Source organism: Siphateles boraxobius, unplaced genomic scaffold (assembly GCF_051911475.1).
Source record: "Siphateles boraxobius isolate OS27281-9 unplaced genomic scaffold, OSU_SipBor_1 17, whole genome shotgun sequence".
NCBI lineage: Eukaryota > Metazoa > Chordata > Actinopteri > Cypriniformes > Leuciscidae > Siphateles > Siphateles boraxobius.
Genome location: NW_027508777.1, coordinates 1,049,271 through 1,069,308, shown reverse-complemented (window position 1 = coordinate 1,069,308; position 20,038 = coordinate 1,049,271). Strand labels below are relative to the sequence as shown.

The window sequence follows — 20,038 nt, the reverse complement described above, 5'->3', positions numbered from 1 at the left end:
AGAGGAAGGAAAACTGCTCACTTTTAGTACTCCAGAACTGAAATCCTTTCGTGAGGTGGGCAAGAAATCCATGTATCACGTCTGTGTGAAAGTGATGCGTGTTCAAGAATTGAAACTGGTACGTGAGTCAAAATGGCAGGAGATATTTGGAACAGATATCTCACCCAAATGTAGCTGGAGAACTATATATAAGATTCCCACTGATAAAAGAACTGGCGATTTACAGTGGAGGATTATACATGGAATATTAACCACAAATAAGCATAAAGCTCATTTGAATTCCAGGGAAACTGATACTTGCCCTTTTTGTTCAGAGACTGAAACTATTTTTCACTTGTTTTCAGAGTGTAACAGATTAGAGCCACTTTTTCAGATGTTAAAAGAGTGGTGTGATATGTTGGGTCATGTTTTTAGCCAACAAGGTATAATTTAGGGCCCTAAGTATCGTTATAAATCAAGGATTGTTGATGTTCTTTTGAATTATTTGTATGGACAAGCTAAACTAAGTATATGGTTGACAAGAAACGCTAAGATTGAAGGAAAAGGTTCCATCAATATTGTTTTAACATGTAAAGGTCTGATTTCTGCTCGTTTAATGGTTGAATTAGCTTACTACAAACTTGTTGGAAAATTGGTAACATTTGAGGAATTTTGGTGTTTAAATGGAATGTAATGCAAGATAAGTGATGGGTGTTTAGAAAAGAAGTTGTAAAATTAATTTAATTATTAATATTTTTTTTATTTTTTTATTTAATTTTTGTTTTTTTGTGTGTGTGTTTAATTGTCGAATCATGTTAATCTATTTTTAAACTGGAAATTAAAGGTCTTTGTAAAGTCAAAAAAGTTTCTCTCTCTCTCTCTTTCTTTCTTTCTAACTAATCTATCTATCTGTCCATCCATCCATCCTTCTATCTATCTATCTACAAACATCTATCTATCTATCTATCTATCTATCTATCTATCTATCTATCTATCTATCTATCTATCTATCTATCTTCAAACTTATATCTTTCTATCTTCAAACTATTTTTTATCTATCTATCTTAAAACTGTTTCTATTTATCTATCTCTTTCTAACAAATTTATCTTTCTTTCTAACTAATCTTTTTTTTTCTTCCTTGCTAATCAATCTTTCTTTCTAACTAAGCTTTCTTTCTTTCTTTCTTTCTTTCTTTCTTTCTTTCTTTCTTTCTTTCTTACCAATCTGTCCTTTAAGCTATGTATCTTCTTTTTAACAATAACTAATCTCTCTCTCTCTCTCTCTCTCTCTCTCTCTCTCTCTCTCTCTCTCTCTCTCTCTCTCTCTCTCTCTCTCTCTTTCTAACCATTCATTCATTAAGTTTTCATTAAACTTTTTCTATCTATCTATCTATCTATCTATCTATCTATCTATCTATCTATCTATCTATCTATCTATCTATCTTCAAACTATTTTTTATCTATCTATCTTCAAACTATTTTTTATCTATCTATCTTCAAACTATTTTTTATCTATCTATCTTAAAACTATTTTTTATCTATCTATCTTAAAACTGTTTCTATTTATCTATCTCTTTCTAACAAATTTATCTTTCCTTCTAACTAATCTTTATTTTTCTTCCTTACTAATCAATCTTTCTTTCTTTCTTTCTATCTTTCTTTCTTTCTTTCTAGCCAATCTGTCCTTTAAGCTATGTATCTTCTTTTTAACTAATAACTAATCTCTCTCTCTCTCTCTCTCTCTCTCTCTCTCTCTCTCTCTCTCTCTCTCTCTCTCTCTCTCTCTTTCTAACCATTCATTCATTAAGTTTTCATTAAACTTTTTCTATCTATCTATCTATCTATCTATCTATCTATCTATCTATCTATCTATCTATCTATCTATCTATCTATCTATCTATCTTCAAACTAATTTCTATTTATCTATCTATCTATTTCTACCAAATTGATCTTTCTTTCTAACTAATCTTTCTTTCTTTTTAACTAATGTTTATTTATTTCTTCCTTACTAATCTTTTTCTTTCTTTCTTTCTTTCTTTCTTTCTTTCTTTCTTTCTTTCTTTCTTTCTTTCTTTCTTTCTTTCTTTCTTTCTTTCTTTCTAACCAATCTATCTTTTTTTCCTGACTAAGCTTTCTTACTTATCAATCTTTCTCTTTCTTTCTGACTATTCTTTCTTTTTTACTTTTCTTTCTTTTTTAAAGTAATGTCTCTTTATTTCTAACTAAACTTTCTTTCTTTCTAACTCATTTGTCTTTATTTCTAACTAATCTATCTTTTTATTTCTTTCTATTTTTTCTTTTCTTTTTTACTTTTCTTTCTTTTTTCAAAATAATCTTTTTTTCTTTCTAACTAATCTTTCTTTCTTTCAAACTGATATTTTTTTATTTTTTCAAACTGATCTTTCTTTCTAACTAATCCATCTTTTTTCTTTCTTTCTAACTATTCTTTCTTTTTTCTAACATTTCTTTCTTTCTTTTTTACTTTTTGTTTCTTTCTTTTTTTCAATCTAATCTTTCTTTCTTTCTAACTAATCTGTCTGTCTTTCTTTCTAACTAATCCATCTTTTTCTTTCTTTTTACTTTTTACTTTTCTTCCTTTCTAACCATTCTTTCTTTTTTACTTTTCTTTCTTTTTTACTTTTCTTTCTTTTTTTCAAACTAATATTTCTTTATTTCTAACTAATCTTTCTTTCTTTCTTTCTAACTAATCTCTTTCTTTCTTTCTAACTAATCTTTCTTTCTTTCATTCTTTTTTCATTCTTTCTTTCTTTCTTTCTTTTTTACTTTTGTTCCTTTCTAACTATTCTTTCTTTTTACTTTTTCTTTTTTCTTTCTTTATTTATTACTTTTCTTTCTTTTTAACTTTTTGTTTCTTTCTTTTTTCAAACTAAGTAGTTATTAGCCTACACCTTGTGTCAAAATGATTTATGACCCTATGATTGACAGGTGGGCGTGGCTTTCCTTTGATCTTCCCCCGCCCCTTCCGGTTCCTCCCCTTCCTGTCCCGCCCCTTCCGGTTCCTCCCCTTCCTGTTACCTTTGACCCAGTTCCGCCCCTTCCTGTTACCTTTGACCTAGTTTCCGCCCCTTCCGGTTACACTTTCTGTCAAAATGATGGATGGTTACCTTTGACCTAGTTCCGCCCCTTGCGGTTACACTTTCTGTCAAAATGATGGATGTGTGACAGTTAGTTTGATTGTTTGATCAAGAAAAGGGAGGTATTGGCCTTGTTAACATAAGCTTTGATGTTACAGTTACAAAGTGATGTGACAGTTAGTTTGAGATGTGATTGTTTGAAGTTGGTGTTTTGGTCACCGCATCCCTGAGCTTTATCAAGGGGAGCTGTGAAAGTGATAAGAAAAAAATGTACAACTATTCACTGGACCAAGCATTATGTTCATTTAAATAAAATGGTGAAAGTTTATCTGTTCTGTAAAAAAGAATATAAAATAAAATCTCACACAAAAAGTTGAAATAAATGTACAACTATTCACTGAACCAAGCATTTCAGTTTAAATAAAATGGAGCCACAAAAATAAAAAATGTACAACTATTCACTGAACCAAGCATTTCAGTTTAAATAAAATGGTGAAAGTTTATCTGTTCTTTAAAAGAATATAAAATAAAACCTCACACAAAAAGTTTAAATAAAATGGAGTCACAAAAATATTCCAAACAGTTAAAAAATGTATTAGAGAGTTGAAGAAAAAACATACAGCTTATGTAAAACCTCACACAAAAAGTTTAAATAAAATGGAGCCACAAAAGTATTGCAAACAATCCAATGTATGAATGATCTGACTCTGTCTCAAAAACATAGGGAGCACGCGCGTCTATGTGTGTGTGTGTGTGTGTGTCAAAGCAGGAATCCCCCCCCCCCCCCCTCCGCATTGCTGAGGACCTTGAAAGTTTATCTCACACAGAAGTTGAAAAAGCATTATGTTCATTTAAATGAAATGATTATAAAATTTACATTTAGTCATTCACAAATATTTGACACTGACTCAAGTTGAAAAACCATGCTGTTCAATTAAAAGTATATAAATTAAACAAAAATAAAATCATCTTACTGTTTCACCATGGTTGAAAAAAACCCACAAGTGTTTCCCCTGAAGTCTTTTCTCTCTGTCACACCAGTGTGTGGCTGGCCTGGTATCTGTTTTTGTGACACGTTCCTGAGCCCATTGAAAAGCATTGTGTTCCTTTAGAAGTGTATAAATTAAAATATATCATATATAAAATAAATAGTTTACTAATTGTTGTTCATTTAAAATCTTACTAAATTACTGAAGTTGAAAATCATGCCGTTCATTAAAAAATCTTACTAAATTAATGAAGTTGAAAAGCATTCTGTTCATTTAAAATAAATATTTTACAAATTTACTGTAGCAATTATGTTAGATTTAGATAAAAATAAAATCATCTTACATTTTCACCAGGGTTGAAGTAGCTCCTATCACATAGATGTCCATATTGACCATTTAAAGTTGAAAAGAACCCCAGAGTATTTCTCTCTTTCTCTCTCTCTCACACCAGCGTTTGACAGTCAGAGGGCTGTGTTCAGTGATCAGAATGAGACTGTGAATGTTTGCTAAATTTATTTCATAGTGTATAAGCATTAAAAGTTTGAAATAGTTTCAAACTTATTCAATGAATTCATAAAAAACAATTATGCTATATCGATGGTCTCTGGGGAAAACTTGACTATATTTTTTTATTTATCAGGGTGCATGTAAAGAACTTTGAAATTTGCGGCTCTCACAAGTTATCTCACACATTGTGTGAAATGTTTAATAATTCCTCAAGTAGTATCTGTGAGAAAATCCCCACATAGGCCTATCTGTAGTGAGAGAGCAACAATGAAGACTTTTAGAATCTGTGATGCCTCAGGCCGAGCCCCATTGATAGCCTGCTTATAAGCTCCTTCCGATCACCAGCACATCTTCAGAGAAATACGTTACTTTACAATAATGTTAGCTTCAGGATATAGGGTGACAGAGCAGATGAGCCTCTGTGCATCACGTAATGTTAGTCTGCTAACGCCTTTCCAGAGCCAAAGTTTTGTTCGTACTAAATTTATTTCAAAGCATAATCGTAAAAGTTTAAATATGATCTTTTAAAAATGAAAAGATTGTTTAAATGAAATCTTTACATCTTTACAATCTTTTTTTTTAACGGTGACCCAAAGTATAATTGTTATTAATATAACCATAATGATTTTTGTACTGTAACAGCATATTCTACCCCGTACACCTAAACACGACCATCACAGAAAACTGCATTTTTACATTGTTTTTTACATACTGTTTTGCACTCTCACACACTAAGTTGGTTCCATAAACTCAAATAAAGTATATAACTCAATGTATAATGACAAAATGTATTCAAACAATTTAACCTTAGTTTTAGCTAAATAATATATATAAAAATTATATATATATATATATACAAATATAAAATATAAAAACTCCTTACATTTTCATAGAACTGAAGAAGTAGTAGAAACTAACAATAAAAAAACAAATAGTTTAAGATGTCATAAACAAAAACCCTCCCAGATCCTTCAGGGATAAACTACAGGGTGAGATGAAGCTTCACACCCTCACAGAGACGAGAGGAGTGACAGGCCAGATGAGCCTCTGGGGTCACAATGCCCCAGCATAAGCAAAGTTAGTCTGCTTTCCACTGTTTTATTCATATTAAACTTGTTTAATTAAAAGCATAATCTTAAAATTTTAAATGAGATCTTTTCAAATTAAAAGACCGTTTAAATCAAATCTGTAAAGTTTTATTAAAATCGTATCTTCTATTTATCTTCTACTTCTGTATGATATAAATGAATTTCATAAATTTAACCTAAGGTATTATTTTTTTACTAAACATCGTTTGTTCAAAAAATTGAATACATTTTTTTATAAATCAAGAATTGTGCTTTGGCGTCTTAGATCTTATTTCAAACAGTATTTTTGTCCATGCGACATGAAACATGTTGTCACAATGTTTTTGTTGTTTTAAAAGAAATCCCAGGACTCTACATTGCTCTTATTTAGATTAAATTGTATCATTTAGAAAATCACCACACATGTTCAGAGACGCGATGTGCCTCTGTGGTCCATGAGTAATAAGTAAAGTTTGTCTTGAGCGAATATATAATTTTACTCGTCTTAATTCAAAGCATGATCTTACTTTTTCTACGGTAGCTATGATCTATTGTACGTATAAGATCATTTTTACTTTTCTTGTATCTCCCAAACTATCCTTATTCATTGTGGAAACACACAGGGTGAACCCCTTTACTGAGAGTATACTATCGGTTATCTACTCAAAATATATGTAGAATTTTAAAATGTTAGCCTTTGTTGATGCGACAGGCCACATGAACAGACTTTGGAGAGAGCTGATGATACTATAGCGGGAAGCATGCCCCTTTGACCTCCTCCATTTTTGGAGGCTTTTTGTTAAATACCCTATAGCTTAGTCCTTAATGGTACGCTGTGTAGAAATTTCCCCATCTAGCGGTGATATTGTATTTTGCATTCAAACGCATAGTGCTCTCTAGCGCTTCGCTTTTTCAAATGCGTATTGCAACTACGGTAACCGCTATGTGCCAAGAAGCTACGCCCTGTCGTCCAATTGCACTTCATCGAGTTTAACTATACACGTTTTACCGTTATGTTGCCTATATAATGAATTACACAACCACGGAATGAAAAAGCTTGTAATTTAGACCATAACACTGACTTAACTGTCGAGGAGAAAGCAGGACTTCGGTGTCCCTTTCAAAGTCTTTTCTCCTTCATTAGCTCTATCCACCTGGGAAAAGCCACCCCCATATTTACCCTCGTTTTAAATTTGCCGGTCGCGTTTCCTTTTAGATTAAATTTTTAAGCTTCATCATGGCTACGAGGATTGCATTATGAAGTGCCGTGCAATCTTTCAAGCGCCTCTCACTGACCGCTTCAGTGGTTTCAGTCAGCCGGCTCTGAACGAAAAGGTTGGCTAGTTGAGCTAGGCTAGTGCTTTTTGTCCCTCTCTGCTATTATAGTTTTTCAAGATGGCGGAACGACATGGAGGCCTCCATGGACTTACCCGTACCATGTAAATAAAGATAAGAAATTCTTTGCTTACGAGGATAAGTCAGTTCGTTGGCAAAGGTAATTTTACACCAACGAGAAAATATTTATGAATAAAGACATTGATTTTAGCTAATACAATACTTTATAAAAAAACTACCATAAGTTTAATTTCAGATGTGTAAATTACGAAACTCAATTTTTTAACCGAGTGAATCTACGCATGAGAGATCTTCATAAGTCATAACTTCAAACCAAAAGATTAAAAACCAAAGATTAAGCTAAATGACACTAGGTTCCAGCGTACCTAAAAAGTTAAAAAGTTAAAATCATGCATACGTGTTGTGTTCTGACACAAGGCCATTAGCTGATTCTTTTTGTTTTATAAATTTACTTTACTGATTTCTACAAATATCAGCCTGATAATATGTACTTAATACACGATGAAACAAGATAATCATGCTACCAATTACGTCTGACACAATGTTTTTAAGAAAAGTAGAGTTTTAAAATGCAACTAAACCAGATGATTTTTCTTTTGACAAACCTACAGAAATGCATGTCGATTACTAAGTTTCAGGCATAGTGCAAACATGCAATGTTCGAGAAAGTGTAATCTTTGCGAGGTCTCACCCACAAACGCAAAACTTTGTGTTGGGAAAATATTATGGAAGTAATTTTCAAACCGTAATTATATTACATTTATATTTTATTACTATTATGGTTTCATGTTGATTTAAAGTATTTGTTATTAATTAATACCTTTATTTTTATCTAACAATTCAATATCCAGCTCAAAATTTTGTTCAAAAATTGATCTCTGATCCCAAATAATTAGATAATGTAATGCTCACAAGCCACAGATATTCTCCTGCATAGTATGTGTGTAAATAGTAGTGCTTAAATCTTTGGCTGTATTTTGTCACCCTCATGCTGATCCATGCATAGCTTTTTACTAAAAGAAAATATTATGGAAGTCATTATCAAACTTGAATTAAACCATATTTTATTTATTAATATTAGGCTTTCGTGCTGATTTAAAGTTTTTTATTTGTTATTAACTAATACCTTTTTTTTTTTTTTTTACATCCACCACAAATTTTTTTTCAAAAATTGTTCTCTGACCCCAAATAAACAGATAATGGAATCTTCACAAGCTACAGTTAGATATTATTCTGCTTAGTATGTGTGTAAATAGTTGTGCTTAAATGTTTCGATGTATTTTTACACGCCAACATATTCTGTCACACCGTAGTGATGTAAAGTTCCACACTCTTGTAAAGACTATGGTCTAACTTTAAAACATAATCTTTATACATGAATTCAAAAGACCAAATCACTAAGAAAAGTACCGTTTAAAATAATAAATACACAAAAGTTCACAAATGATGGTTTTATTACTATTACTATTCAGATAGCAGACGACACTGGTTCACATTTTGAATGTGTGTCTGTTTTAGGTGAAGACTTTTCTTTGAGAGCCGTCGACATTCATTGTTTATAGGAATAAATGACCATTGATAATTTAAGTGTTTGTACTCTGAAGTATTTCTGTTTGACAATGTTTGACCAAATTGCAAATTTCCCTCTATCTACGATGTGGAATCACACAAAGTATTAACGCAAAAAGTATGTGCATGCTGTTTTACACGTTACAACAGAATCACATATGACTATTGCACTGAGAGAGGCGTATTCATTAAGACTGTTAAACAAATCGGTTTAAACCTGCAGATAACATTGCACAAAGTAAATTCTAGTGATCAACTTTCTAAAAAGTAAATACAACATGAGCCATACAGAGAAGCCACTTGTGATCAGTTTTGTATGTTTGTAATTGACATCATGTTTCTTTTTGTACAGTTTGCAAAAACTATAGTCTCCGAGCGTGGTCAAACATATAGGAATTTATGAAAAACATGAACAGATATTTCTACATGAGATATTTATTTTAGAACATCTTTCAGCTATGTCTACGAAACATCGACATGAAAGATGAGTATTGCTGTTTTTCTGTTACCTATAAAACTATTATACTTCAAACTCGTCTAGCTATTGCCCATTTCACAGCACAGTCGGTTATTTTTTTCTACGTGGCTAAACAACGGTTAAGCTAATGAATTACCGTTGAAAGGCGGGATGATTCATTTTTTATTCCGTCTACACCGATACTTTGACACAAGAGTTTTAGTCAGGGGGTCTTTTAGGCCTGATCCAGAAAACAGACATTGTGTTTTATGTCTTAATAATCGTTCTTCTTTTTATGAAAAGTAAGCAGTTTTTGGCCTCATCATCAAAAATGTTTAAACATATTGTAAATATCAATTGTTATATAAATTATATGTGAAACACGCTCAGTCGCATTAGAGTCGGATTCTTGTTTATATTGAAGTTTGTTATTGAACCGCTAGTGTTCTTAAATTCTTTACCACGGTTTCATTTTTAACAACACAATCGTAACACTTTTCGTATTTTGTACGATGTTTTCTTTACACTCACACCCCATGGATATCGGTTTCCTACAGTTAGCTGTAATGTTGGTGAACTCTAGGCCTTCTCTTTTTCATATACGACAGTATTTGCATGAATTGGCTTGATTTAATAAAATGATGGTTTAAACCACATTATATTATTATACCATTTTTAAATTGCGCTTAAATGTATATTTTATATTTTAACCCTTTATGCAAATATAGAATAGGCCTACCGCACAAGGATCTCTGAAATATTTTTTTCGTGTAAAACATCTATGTAGATCTATGTTTTTAAAAATACAAAGACATCTTTCTACCAGCGACCCTCAAAATCTGGGCATACAACAAAACACAGTGCATCCGTGTAGCTACGATGATTGATCAGAAAATTACTTTTGTCGCTTTGTTTGAAGAAACACTTTAATCAGCTGGTGCTTGATAACTATTAAACAACCCTCAATTCGGTAATGATGCGATATTGATATCGCGTTTTAATTTCAACTCAATGCGCTAAAGGTCTATAACTGAACTTTAACGTCTTAATATTTGGTAAAAGTTAACTTAAAGCCTTACTTTCTAAACGCTTTTTACGGAACTTGTTGCGAACATTCACTCAGCCATATGTTTAAAATATATATATATTGGTGTAATTAATAGAATTCTCTCTGGCGGTATATGCATAACTTCTCCATGACTTATGATTCAATGAGGCTTTAATCCTACGTAACAGTTTACGATGTCATGACGATGACACCCCTATACAACTCCTCCTACGGGCGGGTGAGCACTATCAGTTGTCCTGATAAACTCTACACAGAGCCCAGCCTCAGTTATCGCACGCAAGCCGGTTTCTCCTAACTGTTTGTGTGTGTGTGTGGTGGTAACGCTGCTAAACCTGGTTTCGACGCTACAGACGGTTGCTTCAAATGGATTCAAAATCGTAAAAACGCTGACTGTTGGGTCTACTGCTACATCTCATTAATCAGAAGTTGAAGGAACATTTGGAAGGAACCGTGGTAAACATTTGGTTGGCCTGCTAAAGCTTGCTTCGACATTCCTGTTTGTTTGAACCTACCGCAAACTAGTCTTCTACGACTCATCATAGCATTTGTCCTAAACAGGTGCGGGTTAAAATCACAGCCTGAGACTATTCAAGGAACACTCGGGGCTATTCTGCGCGAATTAAAAGACGAGCCATTCATCGGTACTAAACTACAAGAAATCAGAGACGAGCTTTTGGACAAATCCAGCAAGGAGATCGTCTCCGACGTCGTCGACCTCTGGCTAGGTTTCTCAATCGTGAATGGAGAGTGACCAAACCCCCACCAGCATGGCTGCTGCCTTTAGCCGAAAGAGAAGCGTTTAGAAAGTAAGGCTTTAAGTTAACTTTTACCAAATATTAAGACGTTAAAGTTCAGTTATAGACCTTTAGCGCATTGAGTTGAAATTAAAACGCGATATCAATATCGCATCATTACCGAATTGAGGGTTGTTTAATAGTTATCAAGCACCAGCTGATTAAAGTGTTTCTTCAAACAAAGCGACAAAAGTAATTTTCTGATCAATCATCGTAGCTACACGGATGCACTGTGTTTTGTTGTATGCCCAGATTTTGAGGGTCGCTGGTAGAAAGATGTCTTTGTATTTTTAAAAACATAGATCTACATAGATGTTTTACACGAAAAAAATATTTCAGAGATCCTTGTGCGGTAGGCCTATTCTATATTTGCATAAAGGGTTAAAATATAAAATATACATTTAAGCGCAATTTAAAAATGGTATAATAATATAATGTGGTTTAAACCATCATTTTATTAAATCAAGCCAATTCATGCAAATACTGTCGTATATGAAAAAGAGAAGGCCTAGAGTTCACCAACATTACAGCTAACTGTAGGAAACCGATATCCATGGGGTGAGAGTGTAAAGAAAACATCGTACAAAATACGAAAAGTGTTACGATTGTGTTGTTAAAAATGAAACCGTGGTAAAGAATTTAAGAACACTAGCGGTTCAATAACAAACTTCAATATAAACAAGAATCCGACTCTAATGCGACTGAGCGTGTTTCACATATAATTTATATAACAATTGATATTTACAATATGTTTAAACATTTTTGATGATGAGGCCAAAAACTGCTTACTTTTCATAAAAAGAAGAACGATTATTAAGACATAAAACACAATGTCTGTTTTCTGGATCAGGCCTAAAAGACCCCCTGACTAAAACTCTTGTGTCAAAGTATCGGTGTAGATGGAATAAAAAATGAATCATCCCGCCTTTCAACGGTAATTCATTAGCTTAACCGTTGTTTAGCCACGTAGAAAAAAATAACCGACTGTGCTGTGAAATGGGCAATAGCTAGACGAGTTTGAAGTATAATAGTTTTATAGGTAACAGAAAAACAGCAATACTCATCTTTCATGTCGATGTTTCGTAGACATAGCTGAAAGATGTTCTAAAATAAATATCTCATGTAGAAATATCTGTTCATGTTTTTCATAAATTCCTATATGTTTGACCACGCTCGGAGACTATAGTTTTTGCAAACTGTACAAAAAGAAACATGATGTCAATTACAAACATACAAAACTGATCACAAGTGGCTTCTCTGTATGGCTCATGTTGTATTTACTTTTTAGAAAGTTGATCACTAGAATTTACTTTGTGCAATGTTATCTGCAGGTTTAAACCGATTTGTTTAACAGTCTTAATGAATACGCCTCTCTCAGTGCAATAGTCATATGTGATTCTGTTGTAACGTGTAAAACAGCATGCACATACTTTTTGCGTTAATACTTTGTGTGATTCCACATCGTAGATAGAGGGAAAGTTGCAATTTGGTCAAACATTGTCAAACAGAAATACTTCAGAGTACAAACACTTAAATTATCAATGGTCATTTATTCCTATAAACAATGAATGTCGACGGCTCTCAAAGAAAAGTCTTCACCTAAAACAGACACACATTCAAAATGTGAACCAGTGTCGTCTGCTATCTGAATAGTAATAGTAATAAAACCATCATTTGTGAACTTTTGTGTATTTATTATTTTAAACGGTACTTTTCTTAGTGATTTGGTCTTTTGAATTCATGTATAAAGATTATGTTTTAAAGTTAGACCATAGTCTTTACAAGAGTGTGGAACTTTACATCACTACGGTGTGACAGAATATGTTGGCGTGTGTGGCGAACAGGACGGCCGAGGGACGTGAGAGAACGGCGCGAGGCCGGTGGTGCGATTGCTAATGAGCAACACCTGTATAGCACACCGGTCTCGCATCTCTCACGGAGGAGCGGAAGCATAAAGGGGGAGCGACGACATTGATGATCGAGAGAGGAACAGGGTGGGATTTAAATGTGTGAGGGAGTATGTGGTCTTTTTACCATCATTTTCTTAATTTCTTAGGTTGCTTGTGTCAAAAACTAAAATCAGGCCTGTTCCTCTCTCGATCATCAATGTCGTCGCTCCCCCTTTATGCTTCCGCTCCTCCGTGAGAGATGCGAGACCGGTGTGCTATACAGGTGTTGCTCATTAGCAATCGCACCACCGGCCTCGCGCCGTTCTCTCACGTCCCTCGGCCGTCCTGTTCGCCACAGCGTGTAAAAATACATCGAAACATTTAAGCACAACTATTTACACACATACTAAGCAGAATAATATCTAACTGTAGCTTGTGAAGATTCCATTATCTGTTTATTTGGGGTCAGAGAACAATTTTTGAAAAAAAATTTGTGGTGGATGTAAAAAAAAAAAAAAAAGGTATTAGTTAATAACAAATAAAAAACTTTAAATCAGCACGAAAGCCTAATATTAATAAATAAAATATGGTTTAATTCAAGTTTGATAATGACTTCCATAATATTTTCTTTTAGTAAAAAGCTATGCATGGATCAGCATGAGGGTGACAAAATACAGCCAAAGATTTAAGCACTACTATTTACACACATACTATGCAGGAGAATATCTGTGGCTTGTGAGCATTACATTATCTAATTATTTGGGATCAGAGATCAATTTTTGAACAAAATTTTGAGCTGGATATTGAATTGTTAGATAAAAATAAAGGTATTAATTAATAACAAATACTTTAAATCAACATGAAACCATAATAGTAATAAAATATAAATGTAATATAATTACGGTTTGAAAATTACTTCCATAATATTTTCCCAACACAAAGTTTTGCGTTTGTGGGTGAGACCTCGCAAAGATTACACTTTCTCGAACATTGCATGTTTGCACTATGCCTGAAACTTAGTAATCGACATGCATTTCTGTAGGTTTGTCAAAAGAAAAATCATCTGGTTTAGTTGCATTTTAAAACTCTACTTTTCTTAAAAACATTGTGTCAGACGTAATTGGTAGCATGATTATCTTGTTTCATCGTGTATTAAGTACATATTATCAGGCTGATATTTGTAGAAATCAGTAAAGTAAATTTATAAAACAAAAAGAATCAGCTAATGGCCTTGTGTCAGAACACAACACGTATGCATGATTTTAACTTTTTAACTTTTTAGGTACGCTGGAACCTAGTGTCATTTAGCTTAATCTTTGGTTTTTAATCTTTTGGTTTGAAGTTATGACTTATGAAGATCTCTCATGCGTAGATTCACTCGGTTAAAAAATTGAGTTTCGTAATTTACACATCTGAAATTAAACTTATGGTAGTTTTTTTATAAAGTATTGTATTAGCTAAAATCAATGTCTTTATTCATAAATATTTTCTCGTTGGTGTAAAATTACCTTTGCCAACGAACTGACTTATCCTCGTAAGCAAAGAATTTCTTATCTTTATTTACATGGTACGGGTAAGTCCATGGAGGCCTCCATGTCGTTCCGCCATCTTGAAAAACTATAATAGCAGAGAGGGACAAAAAGCACTAGCCTAGCTCAACTAGCCAACCTTTTCGTTCAGAGCCGGCTGACTGAAACCACTGAAGCGGTCAGTGAGAGGCGCTTGAAAGATTGCACGGCACTTCATAATGCAATCCTCGTAGCCATGATGAAGCTTAAAAATTTAATCTAAAAGGAAACACGACCGGCAAATTTAAAACGAGGGTAAATATGGGGGTGGCTTTTCCCAGGTGGATAGAGCTAATGAAGGAGAAAAGACTTTGAAAGGGACACCGAAGTCCTGCTTTCTCCTCGACAGTTAAGTCAGTGTTATGGTCTAAATTACAAGCTTTTTCATTCCGTGGTTGTGTAATTCATTATATAGGCAACATAACGGTAAAACGTGTATAGTTAAACTCGATGAAGTGCAATTGGACGACAGGGCGTAGCTTCTTGGCACATAGCGGTTACCGTAGTTGCAATACGCATTTGAAAAAGCGAAGCGCTAGAGAGCACTATGCGTTTGAATGCAAAATACAATATCACCGCTAGATGGGGAAATTTCTACACAGCGTACCATTAAGGACTAAGCTATAGGGTATTTAACAAAAAGCCTCCAAAAATGGAGGAGGTCAAAGGGGCATGCTTCCCGCTATAGTATCATCAGCTCTCTCCAAAGTCTGTTCATGTGGCCTGTCGCATCAACAAAGGCTAACATTTTAAAATTCTACATATATTTTGAGTAGATAACCGATAGTATACTCTCAGTAAAGGGGTTCACCCTGTGTGTTTCCACAATGAATAAGGATAGTTTGGGAGATACAAGAAAAGTAAAAATGATCTTATACGTACAATAGATCATAGCTACCGTAGAAAAAGTAAGATCATGCTTTGAATTAAGACGAGTAAAATTATATATTCGCTCAAGACAAACTTTACTTATTACTCATGGACCACAGAGGCACATCGCGTCTCTGAACATGTGTGGTGATTTTCTAAATGATACAATTTAATCTAAATAAGAGCAATGTAGAGTCCTGGGATTTCTTTTAAAACAACAAAAACATTGTGACAACATGTTTCATGTCGCATGGACAAAAATACTGTTTGAAATAAGATCTAAGACGCCAAAGCACAATTCTTGATTTATAAAAAAATGTATTCAATTTTTTGAACAAACGATGTTTAGTAAAAAAATAATACCTTAGGTTAAATTTATGAAATTCATTTATATCATACAGAAGTAGAAGATAAATAGAAGATACGATTTTAATAAAACTTTACAGATTTGATTTAAACGGTCTTTTAATTTGAAAAGATCTCATTTAAAATTTTAAGATTATGCTTTTAATTAAACAAGTTTAATATGAATAAAACAGTGGAAAGCAGACTAACTTTGCATATGCTGGGGCATTGTGACCCCAGAGGCTCATCTGGCCTGTCACTCCTCTCGTCTCTGTGAGGGTGTGAAGCTTCATCTCACCCTGTAGTTTATCCCTGAAGGATCTGGGAGGGTTTTTGTTTATGACATCTTAAACTATTTGTTTTTTTATTGTTAGTTTCTACTACTTCTTCAGTTCTATGAAAATGTAAGGAGTTTTTATATTTTATATTTGTATATATATATATATATATAATTTTTATATATATTATTTAGCTAAAACTAAGGTTAAATTGTTTGAATACATTTTGTCATTATACATTGAGTTATATACTTTATTTGAGTTTATGGAACCAACTTAGTGTGTGAGAGTGCAAAACAGTATGTAAAAAACAATGTAAAAATGCAGTTTTCTGTGATGGTCGTGTTTAGGTGTACGGGGTAGAATATGCTGTTACAGTACAAAAATCATTATGGTTATATTAATAACAATTATACTTTGGGTCACCGTTAAAAAAAAAGATTGTAAAGATGTAAAGATTTCATTTAAACAATCTTTTCATTTTTAAAAGATCATATTTAAACTTTTACGATTATGCTTTGAAATAAATTTAGTACGAACAAAACTTTGGCTCTGGAAAGGCGTTAGCAGACTAACATTACATGATGCACAGAGGCTCATCTGCTCTGTCACCCTATATCCTGAAGCTAACATTATTGTAAAGTAACGTATTTCTCTGAAGATGTGCTGGTGATCGGAAGGAGCTTATAAGCAGGCTATCAATGGGGCTCGGCCTGAGGCATCACAGATTCTAAAAGTCTTCATTGTTGCTCTCTCACTACAGATAGGCCTATGTGGGGATTTTCTCACAGATACTACTTGAGGAATTATTAAACATTTCACACAATGTGTGAGATAACTTGTGAGAGCAGCAAATTTCAAAGTTCTTTACATGCACCCTGATAAATAAAAAAATATAGTCAAGTTTTCCCCAGAGACCATCGATATAGCATAATTGTTTTTTATGAATACATTGAATAAGTTTGAAACTATTTCAAACTTTTAATGCTTATACACTATGAAATAAATTTAGCAAACATTCACAGTCTCATTCTGATCACTGAACACAGCCCTCTGACTGTCAAACGCTGGTGTGAGAGAGAGAGAAAGAGAGAAATACTCTGGGGTTCTTTTCAACTTTAAATGGTCAATATGGACATCTATGTGATAGGAGCTACTTCAACCCTGGTGAAAATGTAAGATGATTTTATTTTTATCTAAATCTAACATAATTGCTACAGTAAATTTGTAAAATATTTATTTTAAATGAACAGAATGCTTTTCAACGTCATTAATTTAGTAAGATTTTTTAATGAACGGCATGATTTTCAACTTCAGTAATTTAGTAAGATTTTAAATGAACAACAATTAGTAAACTATTTATTTTATATATGATATATTTTAATTTATACACTTCTAAAGGAACACAATGCTTTTCAATGGGCTCAGGAACGTGTCACAAAAACAGATACCAGGCCAGCCACACACTGGTGTGACAGAGAGAAAAGACTTCAGGGGAAACACTTGTGGGTTTTTTTCAACCATGGTGAAACAGTAAGATGATTTTATTTTTGTTTAATTTATATACTTTTAATTGAACAGCATGGTTTTTCAACTTGAGTCAGTGTCAAATATTTGTGAATGACTAAATGTAAATTTTATAATCATTTCATTTAAATGAACATAATGCTTTTTCAACTTCTGTGTGAGATAAACTTTCAAGGTCCTCAGCAATGCGGAGGGGGGGGGGGGGGGATTCCTGCTTTGACACACACACATAGACGCGCGTGCTCCCTATGTTTTTGAGACAGAGTCAGATCATTCATACATTGGATTGTTTGCAATACTTTTGTGGCTCCATTTTATTTAAACTTTTTGTGTGAGGTTTTACATAAGCTGTATGTTTTTTCTTCAACTCTCTAATACATTTTTTAACTGTTTGGAATATTTTTGTGACTCCATTTTATTCAAACTTTTTGTGTGAGGTTTTATTTTATATTCTTTTAAAGAACAGATAAACTTTCACCATTTTATTTAAACTGAAATGCTTGGTTCAGTGAATAGTTGTACATTTTTTATTTTTGTGGCTCCATTTTATTTAAACTGAAATGCTTGGTTCAGTGAATAGTTGTACATTTATTTCAACTTTTTGTGTGAGATTTTATTTTATATTCTTTTTTACAGAACAGATAAACTTTCACCATTTTATTTAAATGAACATAATGCTTGGTCCAGTGAATAGTTGTACATTTTTTTCTTATCACTTTCACAGCTCCCCTTGATAAAGCTCAGGGATGTGGTGACCAAAACGCCAACTTCAAACAATCACATCTCAAACTAACTGTCACATCACTTTGTAACTGTAACATCAAAGCTTATGTTAACAAGGCCAATACCTCCCTTTTCTTGATCAAACAATCAAACTAACTGTCACACATCCATCATTTTGACAGAAAGTGTAACCGCAAGGGGCGGAAACTAGGTCAAAGGTAACAGGAAGGGGCGGAACTGGGTCAAAGGTAACAGGAAGGGGAGGAACCGGAAGGGGCGGGACAGGAAGGGGAGGAACCGGAAGGGGCGGGGGAAGATCAAAGGAAATCCACGCCCACCTGTCAATCATAGGGTCATAAATCATTTTGACACAAGGTGTAGGCTAATAACTACTAAACTAATCTTTCTTTCTTTCTAACTAATCTATCTTTCTTTTGCCATTACATATTAAAACAGCGCCCACAGTGTCTGAGTTCAGAAATCTTTTAAAAACCTACTTGTACTCTTGTGCGTTCAATGTCTTGTGAAAGTTGTTTTTGATTTTTGTATGGATTTAAATAGCTATATTTTGTACAGCACTTTGGTCAACCAAGGTTGTTTTAAATGTGCTTTATAAATACAATAAACTTAAACGTAAACTTTTTTACTTTTCTTATTTTCTAACCGTTCTTTCTTTCTTTCTTCCTTTCTAACCATTCTTTCTTTTTTACTTTCCTTTCTTTCTTTTTTACTTGTCTTTCTTTTTTTCAAACTAATCTTTCTTTATTTCTAACTTGTCTATCTTTCTATCTTTCTAACTAATCTATCTTTCTTTCTAACTAATCCATCTTTCTTTCTTTCTTTCTTTCTTTCTTTCTTTCTTTCTTTCTTTCTTTCTTTCTTTCTTTCTAACAATTCTTTTTTTCTTAAAATTTCTAACCATTCTTTTTATTTTACTTTTCTTTCTTTTTTCAAACTAATCTTTCTTTTTTCTAACTATTCTATCTTTCTTTCTTTCTAACTAATCTATCTCTTTCTTTCTAACTAATCTATCTTTCTTTCTTTTTTTCTTTATTTAACTTTCTTTCTAACTATTCTTTCTTTTAATCTAATATTTCTTTCTTTCTTTTAATCTAATATTTCTTTCTTTCTTTCTTTCTCAGTATTCTTTCTTTTTAACTTTTCTTTCTTTCTAATTATTCTTTTTTTAACTTTTCTTTCTTTATTTTCGTTCTTTTTTCAAACTAATCTTTCTTTATTTCTAACTATTTTTTTTTTTTTCAAACTAATTTCTTTCTTTCTAACTAATCTTTCTTTCTTACTAATCTTTCTTTCAAGCTGATCTTTTTTCTTTATTTTTTCAAACTGATCTTTCTTTCTTTCTAACTACTTTTTATTTCTTTATTTTTTCAAACTAATTTTTATTTCTTTCTAACTAATCCATCTTTATTTCTTTCTTTCTTTCTATCTAACTATTCTATCTTTCTTTCTAACTATTCTTTCTTTTTTCCTAACATTTCTTTCTTTCTTTCTTTCTTTCTTTCTTTCTTTCTTTCTTTCTTTCTTTCTTGTCTTTCTAACTATACTATCTGTCTTTCTAACATTTCTTTCTTCTTTCTTTCTTTTGTTCGACTATTCTTTCTCACTATTCTTTCTGTTTTACTTTTCTTCCTTTCTAACTATTCTTTCTTTTTACTTTCTTTCTTTTCGTTCTTTTTTCAGTTCCTTTTCTATTTTTTCTAACTAATCTATCTTTCTTTCTTTCTAACTAATCTATCTTTCTTTCTAACTAATCCATCTTTCTTTCTCTCTTTCTTTCTAACAATTCTTTATTTTTTTCTCTATTTTTACAAACTGATCTTTCTTTCTTTCTAACTACTTTTTATTTATTTTTTCAAACTAATTTTTATTTATTTCTAACTAATCCATCTTTCTTTCTTTCTTTCTATCTAACTATTCTATCTTTCTTTCTAACTA

At 32.6% G+C, this 20,038-nt stretch overlaps 1 long non-coding RNA gene across 1 annotated transcript; it reads right to left on the bottom strand.

Moving 5' to 3' along the window:
- Positions 1–1,993: 1,993 nt before the first annotated feature.
- Positions 1,994–2,516, bottom strand: LOC143740123 (uncharacterized). Its single transcript, XR_013204751.1, has 2 exons — positions 2,441–2,516; positions 1,994–2,170 (listed from the first exon to the last, which is right to left on the bottom strand). It is a non-coding gene; the product is annotated as an uncharacterized LOC143740123 (long non-coding RNA).
- Positions 2,517–20,038: the final 17,522 nt, after the last annotated feature.